The 12,726-nt window shown below is 44.7% G+C and overlaps 1 protein-coding gene across 1 annotated transcript in view; it reads right to left on the bottom strand.

The window, feature by feature from the left end:
- The window catches only part of LOC112236030 (signal-induced proliferation-associated 1-like protein 1), a 230,058-nt gene that overhangs the window by 14,320 nt on the left and 203,012 nt on the right, over window positions 1–12,726 (bottom strand).

Here is a 12,726-nt window from a genome sequence, read left to right on the forward strand (position 1 = left end):
TGTGCCTTTAAACAGTTTGGAAAATTCCAGAAAATGATATCATGGCTTTAGAAGCTTCTGATAGGCTAATTGACATAATTTGATTCAATCGGAAGTGTACCTATGGATGTATTTCAAGGCCTATCTTTAAACTCAGTGCCTATTTGCTTGACATCATGGGAAAATCAAAAGAAATCAGCCAAGACATCAGAGAAAATAATTGTAGACCTCCACAAGTCTGATTCATCCTTGGGAGCAATTTCCAAACGGCTGAAGGTACTACATTCATCTGTACAAACAATAGTACGCAAGTATAAACACCATGGGACCACGCAGCCATCATACCGCTCAGGAAGGAGACACATTCTGTCTCCTAGAGATGAACGTACTTTGGTGCGAAAAGTGCAAATAAATCCCAGAACAACAGCAAAGGACCTTGTGAAGATGACGGAGAAAACAGGTACAAAAGTATCTATATCCACAGTAAAACGAGTCCTAGAAATAGATGGCTATCATGAGGAGGGAAAATTCTGTGGATATATTGAAGCAACATCTAAAGACATCAGTCAGGAAGTTAAAGCTTGGTCACAAATGGGTCTTCCAAATGGACAATGACCCCAAGCACACATATGTGTATATATATCTATCTACAGTGCCTTGCGAAAGTATTCGGCCCCCTTGAACTTTGCGACCTTTTGCCACATTTCAGGCTTCAAACATAAAGATATAAAACTGTATTTTTTTGTGAAGAATCAACAACAAGTGGGACACAATCATGAAGTGGAACGACATTTATTGGATATTTCAAACTTTTTTAACAAATCAAAAACTGAAAAATTGGGCGTGCAAAATTATTCAGCCCCCTTAAGTTAATACTTTGTAGCGCCACCTTTTGCTGCGATGGGGTATGTCTATCAGTTTTGCACATCGAGAGACTGACATTTTTTCCCATTCCTCCTTGCAAAACAGCTCGAGCTCAGTGAGGTTGGATGGAGAGCATTTGTGAACAGCAGTTTTCAGTTCTTTCCACAGATTCTCGATTGGATTCAGGTCTGGACTTTGACTTGGCCATTCTAACACCTGGATATGTTTATTTTTGAACCATTCCATTGTAGATTTTGCTTTATGTTTTGGATCATTGTCTTGTTGGAAGACAAATCTCCGTCCCAGTCTCAGGTCTTTTGCAGACTCCATCAGGTTTTCTTCCAGAATGGTCCTGTATTTGGCTCCATCCATCTTCCCATAAATTTTAACCATCTTCCCTGTCCCTGCTGAAGAAAAGCAGGCCCAAACCATGATGATGCCACCACCATGTTTGACAGTGGGGATGGTGTGTTCAGGGTGATGAGCTTTGTTGCTTTTACGCCAAACATAACGTTTTGCATTGTTGCCCAAAAGTTCAATTTTGGTTTCATCTGACCAGAGCACCTTCTTCCACATGTTTGGTGTGTCTCCCAGGTGGCTTGTGGCAAACTTTAAACAACACTTTTTATGGATATCTTTAAGAAATGGCTTTCTTCTTGCCACTCTTCCATAAAGGCCAGATTTGTGCAATATACGACTGATTGTTGTCCTATGGATAGAGTCTCCCACCTCAGCTGTAGATCTCTGCAGTTCATCCAGAGTGATCATGGGCCTCTTGGCTGCATCTCTGATCAGTCTTCTCCTTGTATGAGCTGAAAGTTTAGAGGGACGGCCAGGTCTTGGTAGATTTGCAGTGGTCTGATACTCCTTCCATTTCAATATTATCGCTTGCACAGTGCTCCTTGGGATGTTTAAAGCTTGGGAAATCTTTTTGAATCCAAATCCGGATTTAAACTTCTTCACAACAGTATCTCGGACCTGCCTGGTGTGTTCCTTGTTCTTCATGATGCTCTCTGCGCTTTTAACGGACCTCTGAGACTATCACAGTGCAGGTGCATTTATACGGACACTTGATTACACAGGTGGATTGTATTTATCATCATTAGTCATTTAGGTCAACATTGGATCATTCAGAGATCCTCACTGAACTTCTGGAGAGAGTTTGCTGCACGGAAAGTAAAGGGGCTGAATAATTTTGCACGCCCAATTTTTCAGTTTTTGATTTGTTAAAAAAGTTTGAAATATCCAATAAATGTCGTTCCACTTCATGATTGTGTCCCACTTGTTGTTGATTCTTCACAAAAAAATACAGTTTTATATCTTTATGTTTGAAGCCTGAAATGTGGCAAAAGGTTGCAAAGTTCAAGGGGGCCGAATACTTGCATATGAAGAGATGTAGAGAGCAGTAGAAAACAGAGAGAGGGACTGTAGAGATGTAGATAGCAGTAGAAAACAGAGAGGGACTGTAGAGATGTAGATAGCAGTAGAAAACAGAGAGAGGGACTGTAGAGATGTAGAGAGCAGTAGAAAACAGAGAGGGACTGAAGAGATGTAGATAGCAGTAGAAAACAGAGAGAGGGACTGTAGAGATGTAGAGAGCAGTAGAAAACAGAGAGAGGGACTGTAGAGATGTAGAGAGCAGTAGAAAACAGAGAGAGGGACTGTAGAGATGTAGAGAGCAGTAGAAAACAGAGAGAGGGACTGTAGAGATGAAGAGCTAGAAAACAGAGAGAGGGATGTAGATAGCAGTAGAAAACAGAGAGAGGGACTGTAGAGATGTAGATAGCAGTAGAAAACAGAGAGAGGGACTGTAGAGATGTAGAGAGCAGTAGAAAACAGAGAGAGGGACTGTAGAGATGAAGAGAGCAGTAGAAAACAGAGAGAGGGACTGTAGAGATGTAGATAGCAGTAGAAAACAGAGAGAGGGACTGTAGATAGCAGTAGAAAACAGAGAGAGGGACTGTAGAGATGTAGATAGCAGTAGAAAACAGAGAGAGGGACTGTAGAGATGAAGATAGCAGTAGAAAAAGAGGGACTGTAGAGATGAAGATAGCAGTAGAAAACAGAGAGAGGGACTGAAGAGATGAAGAGAGCAGTAGAAAACAGAGGGACTGAAGAGATGTAGAGAGCAGTAGAAAACAGAGAGGGACTGAAGAGATGAAGAGAGCAGTAGAAAACAGAGAGGGACTGAAGAGATGTAGATAGCAGTAGAAAACAGAGAGAGGGACTGTAGAGATGTAGATAGCAGTAGAAAACAGAGAGGGACTGAAGAGATGAAGAGAGCAGTAGAAAACAGAGAGGGACTGAAGAGATGTAGATAGCAGTAGAAAACAGAGAGGGACTGAAGAGATGAAGAGAGCAGTAGAAAACAGAGAGGGACTGAAGAGATGTAGATAGCAGTAGAAAACAGAGAGAGGGACTGTAGAGATGTAGAGAGCAGTAGAAAACAGAGAGAGGGACTGTAGAGATGAAGAGAGCAGTAGAAAACAGAGAGAGGGACTGTAGAGATGTAGATAGCAGTAGAAAACAGAGAGAGGGACTGTAGAGATGTAGATAGCAGTAGAAAACAGAGAGAGGGACTGTAGAGATGTAGATAGCAGTAGAAAACAGAGAGAGGGACTGTAGAGATGTAGATAGCAGTAGAAAACAGAGAGAGGGACTGTAGAGATGTAGATAGCAGTAGAAAACAGAGAGAGGGACTGTAGAGATGTAGATAGCAGTAGAAAACAGAGAGAGGGACTGTAGAGATGTAGATAGCAGTAGAAAACAGAGAGAGGGACTGTAGAGATGTAGAGAGCAGTAGAAAACAGAGGGACTGAAGAGAGAAAACAGAGAGAGGGACTGAAGAGATGTAGATAGAGTAGAAAACAGAGAGAGGGAGTAGAAAACAGAAAACAGAGAGAGGGACTGAAGAGATGTAGATAGCAGTAGAAAACAGAGAGGGACTGAAGAGATGAAGAGAGCAGTAGAAAACAGAGAGGGACTGAAGAGATGTAGATAGCAGTAGAAAACAGAGAGAGGGACTGTAGAGAGCAGTAGAAAACAGAGAGGGACTGAAGAGATGTAGAGAGCAGTAGAAAACAGAGAGAGGGACTGAAGAGATGTAGATAGCAGTAGAAAACAGAGAGAGGGACTGTAGAGATGTAGATAGCAGTAGAAAACAGAGAGAGGGACTGTAGAGATGTAGATAGCAGTAGAAAACACAGAGGGACTGAAGAGATGTAGATAGCAGTAGAAAACAGAGAGAGGGACTGTAGAGATGTAGAGAGCAGTAGAAAACAGAGAGAGGGACTGAAGAGATGAAGATAGCAGTAGAAAACAGAGAGGGACTGTAGAGATGTAGATAGCAGTAGAAAACAGAGAGAGGGACTGTAGAGATGTAGAGAGCAGTAGAAAACAGAGAGAGGGACTGTAGAGATGAAGAGAGCAGTAGAAAACAGAGAGAGGGACTGAAGAGATGTAGATAGCAGTAGAAAACAGAGAGAGGGACTGTAGAGATGTAGAGAGCAGTAGAAAACAGAGAGAGGGACTGTAGAGATGTAGATAGCAGTAGAAAACAGAGAGAGGGACTGTAGATAGCAGTAGAAAACAGAGAGAGGGACTGTAGAGATGAGAGCAGTAGAAAACAGAGGGACTGTAGAGATGTAGAGAGCAGTAGAAAACAGAGAGGGACTGAAGAGATGTAGAGAGCAGTAGAAAACAGAGAGGGACTGTAGAGATGTAGATAGCAGTAGAAAACAGAGAGGGACTGAAGAGATGTAGATAGCAGTAGAAAACAGAGAGAGGGACTGTAGAGATGTAGAGAGCAGTAGAAAACAGAGAGGGACTGTAGAGATGTAGATAGCAGTAGAAAACAGAGAGAGGGACTGTAGAGATGTAGAGAGCAGTAGAAAACAGAGAGAGGGACTGTAGAGATGTAGATAGCAGTAGAAAACAGAGAGAGGGACTGTAGAGATGTAGATAGCAGTAGAAAACAGAGAGAGGGACTGTAGAGATGAAGAGAGCAGTATCCGTGTCATAACAGCAGTGCAGTCCATGGTATACAGAGAACGACTACCAACATATTTCACCCCTCAGCAGTTGTCTGCTCTGCATTCTCAATACTCTCTAATGAGGTAGTGTGTGTGTGTATCTCTCGCTGTGTGTGTGTGGTCCTGGTTTCAGTCCCTGCATGCGTTTCGTGAATCCTGCCATTCACCACTGACAGGTGAGTCATTTCCCAGAAGCCACCTCTTTCTTCTCCGCTGGCGGTTTGGAAAATGTGACCGACCACCTCGATTCAGTCTTAATGAAGCAAAATTAGAAAATTGTGTATATATATATAATATCACACACTGCAGTTGAGGGACAATGGGAAAGTAATTCTGCTTTGAAAGTTGATATACTTGAAACCCTACTTTAGAGAAAATGGCCCTTGAATGTTTTGGTACACCTACTGGAGAGGTCTTCTTTGTCTACACCCATTCATAATCGTTCACACCCTCTTAAGCCCGAGCCCCACCCAGGGCTGTGGCGGTCACCAGATGTCATCAGCCGGTGATTGTCAAGCAAATAACTGTCGGTCTCACGGAAATCGACCGTTAATTAAGATAAACACATTTAGTAGCTTCCGGCTTACACACATTGACTACAAGCCACTGATGCAAACCATTGGAGAATCTACATTTACAAAAAGTCTAATAAATCCATGTAATATAGCCTAGACCGTCACAACAAATCCATTATTTATTTTAGACAGATCTAAAGAAACATGATATGAAGAAAATGTAGTCTATTTCAGAAGAACAGAATAGCATACTGAGTTGTCCTTATGTTAGATCCTGTTCTGGCTGTGTCAAATGGCTGCGGGCTACACTAGTTCATTTAGCAAACAAGATTTGCTTAGAATTCCGTGGCATTATTTTATATTATGAAAAATACAATTGAACAAAACGGAATAAAATAGAAAGGATATTTTTTTCCCAAATGATTAAGGGTGTGTGTTGCACATGCAGCTATTCTGTGTTGAGTGGTTAACAAATAAGTAGGTATTCCTATACGCTTCATTTAGAGTTGTTCATTTAACTTTAGTTGTTCTACAAACGCTGGGCTATATGTTTAGATTTGTACGGCTGTATGATGCGACTAAAGATTTGAAAACAGTTGCTTGAAAGGCAGGAGCTCTGCTTTGTTTTTTTGTTTTGCACAGGCTGTACACACTTCATCAGTCTCTCATTCACAATTTGACAAGCACTTGATAATGGCTAGAATTCTATGGCGTCGTTGTGCCCTTCTCCCTGAGTGATGCACGCTCCCATCACGTGATTGGGACTTTCTCACATGCTACAAGTGAAGACAGATTGGTGACGCAACTGCACGCGTCCTTATACAATTCCCGAGGTGCATATTGAAGATATTGGAAGGACTGTCCAGATTTTCAGCAAACAAGATGAATAGGCCAAACAAACAGCAAAAACACTAGCCTATGTCAATCTACTATCCCCTATAGTACAAAAGTCAACCTATTCTATTCTGTGCAAGAAATAAATATTCCAAACATAGTCTGGGACAGTTGTTGGATACGATAGACCCCAAATGAATACAACCGCTAGCATCAAAAAAACATTTTTTATAAAATGTTGCTGACGCAACAGATCAGAACTTTTAGCTTAGGCTATTTCTTGACATTATAAGCTCAGCAACAGGCACATGGTAGGAGGCTATCAGCGCGAATGTTCCATTAGTGCAAAACACCATTATCAAAAGTGACCGCAAATACAATTATGCATGTAACGCTTTTATTATTTATTTATTTATTATTATTAAGTGGGTGGGGTTATATCCTTCCTGTTTGGCCCTGTCCGGGGGTGTCCTCGGATGGGGCCACAGTGTCTCCTGACCCCTCCTGTCTCAGCCTCCAGTATTTATGCTGCAGTAGTTTATGTGTCGGGGGGCTGGGGTTAGTTTGCTATATCTGGAGTACTTCTTCTGTCCTATTCGGTGTCCTGTGTGAATCTAAGTGTGCGTTCTCTAATTCTCTCCTTCTCTCTTTCTTTCTCTCTCTCGTAGGACCTGAGCCCTAGGACCATGCCCCAGGACTACCTGACATGATGACTCCTTGCTGTCCCCAGTCCACCTGGCCATGCTGCTGCTCCAGTTTCAACTTCCACCTGACTGTGCTGCTGCTCCAGTTTCAACTGTTCTGCCTTATTATTATTCGACCATGCTGGTCATTTATGAACATTTGAACATCTTGGCCATGTTCTGTTATAATCTCCACCCGGCACAGCCAGAAGAGGACTGGCCACCCCACATAGCCTGGTTCCTCTCTAGGTTTCTTCCTAGGTTTTGGCCATCCTAGGGAGTTTTTCCTAGCCACCGTGCTTCTACACCTGCATTGCTTGCTGTTTGGGGTTTTAGGCTGGGTTTCTGTACAGCACTTTGAGATATCAGCTGATGTACGAAGGGCTATATAAATAAATTTGATTTGATTTGATTATATAGGTGCATTTTTATGGTGAAAATTATCTTCCCTAAAACGTGAAACTCACGCGCTGCTTATGTATGCCAGTTAGGATCTACACCCCTTGGAAAGGGGATTAATGGGGTTAGGGTTGGGTTATACCGGACTGGGTTATACTGGACTGGGTTATACCGGACTGGGTTATACTGGACTGGGTTATACCGGACTGGGTTATACTGGACTGGGTTATACCGGACTGGGTTATACCTGACTGGGTTATACTGGACTGGGTTATACTGGACTGGGTTATACCGGACTGGGTTATACCGGACTGGGTTATACCGGACTGGGTTATACCGGACTGGGTTATACTGGACTGGGTTTGGGTTTAGGGTTGGGTTATAGGACTGGGTTATACCGGACTGGGTTATACTGGACTGGGTTATACCGGACTGGGTTATACTGGACAGGGTTATACTGGACTGGGTTATACTGGACTGGGTTATACCGGACTGGGTTATACTGGACAGGGTTATACTGGACTGGGTTATACTGGACTGGGTTATACCGACTGGGTTATACCGGATTGGGTTTAGGGTTGGGTTATATGGACTGGGTTATACTGGACTGGGTTATACTGGACTGGGTTATACTGGACTGGGTTATACTGGACTGGGTTATACTGGACTGGGTTATACTGGACTGGGTTATACTGGACTGGGTTATACCGGATTGGGTTATACCGGACTGGGTTATACTGGACAGGGTTATACTGGACTGGGTTATACTGGACTGGGTTATACCGGACTGGGTTATACTGGACAGGGTTATACTGGACTGGGTTATACTGGACTGGGTTATACCGGATTGGGTTTAGGGTTGGGTTATACCGGACTGGGTTATACTGGACTGGGTTATACTGGACTGGGTTATACTGGACTGGGTTATACTGGACTGGGTTATACCGGACAGGGTTTAGGGTTGGGTTATACTGGACTGGGTTATACTGGACTGGGTTATACCGGACTGGGTTATACCGGACAGGGTTTAGGGTTGGGTTATACCGGACTGGGTTATACCGGACTGGGTTATACTGGACTGGGTTATACCGGACTGGGTTATACTGGACTGGGTTTAGGGTTGGGTTATACTGGACTGGGTTATACCTGGACAGGGTTTAGGGTTGGGTTATACTGGACTGGGTTATACTGGACTGGGTTATACTGGATTGGGTTATACTGGACTGGGTTTAGGGTTGGGTTATACCTGGACTGGGTTATACCGGACTGGGTTATACTGGACTGGGTTTAGGGTTGGGTTATACCGGACTGGGTTATACTGGACTGGGTTTAGGGTTGGGTTATACCGGACTGGGTTATACTGGGTTATACTGGACAGGGTTATACTGGACTGGGTTATACTGGGTTATGGACTGGGTTATACCGGACTGGGTTATACTGGACAGGGTTTAGGGTTGGGTTATACCGGACTGGGTTATACTGGACTGGGTTATACTGGACTGGGTTATACTGGACTGGGTTTAGGGTTGGGTTATACTGGACTGGGTTATACTGGACTGGGTTTAGGGTTGGGTTATACTGGACTGGGTTATACTGGACTGGGTTATACCGGATTGGGTTTAGGGTTGGGTTATACTGGACTGGGTTATACTGGACTGGGTTATACTGGACTGGGTTTAGGGTTGGGTTATACTGGACTGGGTTATACTGGACTGGGTTATACTGGACTGGGTTATACTGGACAGGGTTTAGGGTTGGGTTATACCGGACTGGGTTATACTGGACTGGGTTATACTGGACTGGGTTATACCGGACTGGGTTATACTGGACAGGGTTTAGGGTTGGGTTATACTGGACTGGGTTATACTGGACTGGGTTATACCGGACTGGGTTATACTGGACTGGGGTTATACTGGACTGGGATATACTGGACTGGGTTTAGGGTTGGGTTATACTGGACTGGGTTATACGGATTGGGTTTGGGTTATACTGGACTGGGTTATACCGGACTGGGTTATACTGGACTGGGTTTAGGGTTGGGTTATACTGGACTGGGTTATACCGGACTGGGTTATACTGGACTGGGTTATACTGGACTGGGTTATACTGGACTGGGTTATACTGGACAGGGTTTAGGGTTGGGTTATACTGGACTGGGATATACTGGACTGGGTTTAGGGTTGGGTTATACTGGACTGGGTTATACTGCACTGGGTTTAGGGTTGGGTTATACTGGACTGGGTTATACTGGACTGGGATATACTGGACTGGGTTATACCGGACTAGGTTATACCGGACTGGGTTATACTGGACTGGGTTATACCAGACTGGGTTATACCAGACTGGGTTATACCAGACTGGGTTTAGGGTTGGGTTATACTGGACTGGGTTATACTGGACTGGGATATACTGGACTGGGTTATACTGGACTGGGATATACCGGACTGGGATATACCGGACTGGGATATACCGGACTGGGATATACCGGACTGGGTTATACCGGACTGGGTTATACCTGGACTGGGTTATACCGGACTGGGTTATACCGGACTGGGTTATACTGGACTGGGTTATACCGGACTGGGATATACCGGACTGGGATATACTGGACTGGGATATACTGGACTGGGATTAGGGTTGGGTTATACTGGACTGGGTTTAGGGTTGGGTTATACTGGACTGGGTTATACGGATTGGGTTTAGGGTTGGGTTATACTGGACTGGGTATACTGGACTGGGTTTAGGGTTGGGTTATACTGGACTGGGTTATACTGGACTGGGTTTAGGGTTGGGTTATACTGGACTGGGTTATACAGGACTGGGTTATACTGGACTGGGTTATACTGGACTGGGTTTACCGGACTGGGTGATGGACTGGGTTATACCGGACTGGGTTATACCGGACTGGGTTATACTGGACTGGGTTTAGGGTTGGGTTATACTGGACTGGGTTATACTGGACTGGGTTTAGGTTGGGTTATACTGGACTGGGTTATACTGGATTGGGTTTAGGGTTGGATTATACTGGACTGGGTTATACTGGACTGGGTTTAGGGTTGGGTTATACTGGACTGGGTTATACTGGACTGGGTTATACCGGACTGGGTTTACTGGGTTATACTGGACTGGGTTATACTGGACTGGGTTATACTGGACTGGGTTTAGGGTTGGGTTATACTGGACTGGGTTATACTGGACTGGGGTTATACTGGACTGGGTTATACTGGACTGGGTTATACTGGACTGGGTTTAGGGTTGGGTTATACTGGACTGGGTTATACTGGACTGGGTTATACTGGTTATACTGGGTTATACTGGACTGGGTTTAGGGTTGGGTTATACTGGACTGGGTTATACTGGACTGGGTTATACTGGACTGGGTTTAGGGTTGGGTTATACTGGACTGGGTTATACTGGACTGGGTTATACTGGACTGGGTTATACTGGACTGGGTTATACTGGACAGGGTATATACTGGGTTATGGACTGGGTTATACTGGACTGGGTTATACCGGACTGGGTTATACCGGACTGGGTTTAGGGTTGGGTTATACCGGACTGGGTTATACTGGACTGGGTTATACTGGACTGGGTTATACTGGACTGGGTTATACTGGACTGGGGTTATACTGGGAGGGTTGGGTTATACTGGACTGGGTTATACTGGACTGGGTTATACTGGATTGGGTTTAGGGTTGGGTTATACTGGACTGGGTTATACTGGACTGGGTTATACTGGACTGGGTTTGGGTTGGGTTATACTGGACTGGGTTATACCGGACTGGGTTATACTGGACTGGGTTATACTGGACAGGGTTTAGGTTGGGTTATACCGACTGGGTTATACTGGACTGGGTTATACTGGGACTGGGTTATACTGGACAGGGTTTAGGGTTGGGTTATACTGGACTGGGTTATACTGGACTGGGTTATACCGGACTGGGTTATACTGGACTGGGTTTAGGGTTGGGTTATACTGGACTGGGTTATACTGGACTGGGTTTAGGGTTGGGTTATACTGGACTGGGTTATACTGGACTGGGTTATACCGGATTGGGTTTAGGGTTGGGTTATACTGGACTGGGTTATACCGGACTGGGTTATACTGGACTGGGTTTAGGGTTGGGTTATACTGGACTGGGTTATACCGGACTGGGTTATACTGGACTGGGTTATACCGGACTGGGTTATACTGGACTGGGTTATACTGGACAGGGTTTGGTTGGGTTATACTGGACTGGGTTATACTGGACAGGGTTTAGGGTTGGGTTATACCGGACTGGGTTATACTGGACTGGGTTATACTGGACTGGGTTATACTGGACAGGGTTTAGGGTTGGGTTATACTGGACTGGGTTATACTGGACTGGGTTATACTGGACTGGGTTATACCGGACTGGGTTATACTGGACTGGGTTATACTGGACTGGGTTATACTGGACAGGGTTTAGGGTTGGGTTATACTGGACTGGGTTATACTGGACTGGGTTATACTGGACTGGGTTATACTGGACAGGGTTTAGGGTTGGGTTATACTGGACTGGGTTATACTGGACTGGGTTATACTGGACAGGGTTATACCGACTGGGTTATACTGGACTGGGTTATACTGGACAGGGTTTGGGTTGGGTTATACCGGACTGGGTTATACTGGACTGGGTTATACTGGACAGGGTTATACTGGACTGGGTTATACTGGACTGGGTTATACCGGACTGGGTTATACTGGACTGGGTTATACTGGACTGGGTTATACTGGACTGGGTTATACTGGACTGGGTTATACTGGACTGGGTTATACTGGACTGGGTTATACTGGACTGGGTTATACTGGACTGGGTTATACTGGACTGGGTTATACGGACTGGGTTATACCGACAGGGTTTAGGGTTGGGTTATACTGGACTGGGTTATACTGGACTGGGTTATACTGGACTGGGTTATACTGGACAGGGTTGGGTTATACTGGACTGGGTTATACCGGACTGGGTTATACCGGACTGGGTTATACCGGACTGGGTTATACTGGACAGGGTTTAGGGTTGGGTTATACTGGACTGGGTTATACTGGACTGGGTTATACTGGACTGGGTTATACTGGACTGGGTTTAGGGTTGGGTTATACTGGACTGGGTTATACTGGACTGGGTTATACCGGACTGGGTTATACTGGACTGGGTTTAGGGTTGGGTTATACTGGACTGGGATATACTGGACTGGGTTTAGGGTTGGGTTATACTGGACTGGGTTATACTGGACTGGGTTTAGGGTTGGGTTATACTGGACTGGGTTATACTGGACTGGGATATACTGGACTGGGTTTAGGGTTGGGTTATACCGACTAGGTTATACCGGACTGGGTTATACCAGACTGGGTTATACCAGACTGGGTTATACTGGGTTATACCAGACTGGGGTTTA

The sequence above is a fragment of the Oncorhynchus tshawytscha genome, linkage group LG05 (assembly GCF_018296145.1).
Source record: "Oncorhynchus tshawytscha isolate Ot180627B linkage group LG05, Otsh_v2.0, whole genome shotgun sequence".
NCBI classification, from domain to species: domain Eukaryota; kingdom Metazoa; phylum Chordata; class Actinopteri; order Salmoniformes; family Salmonidae; genus Oncorhynchus; species Oncorhynchus tshawytscha.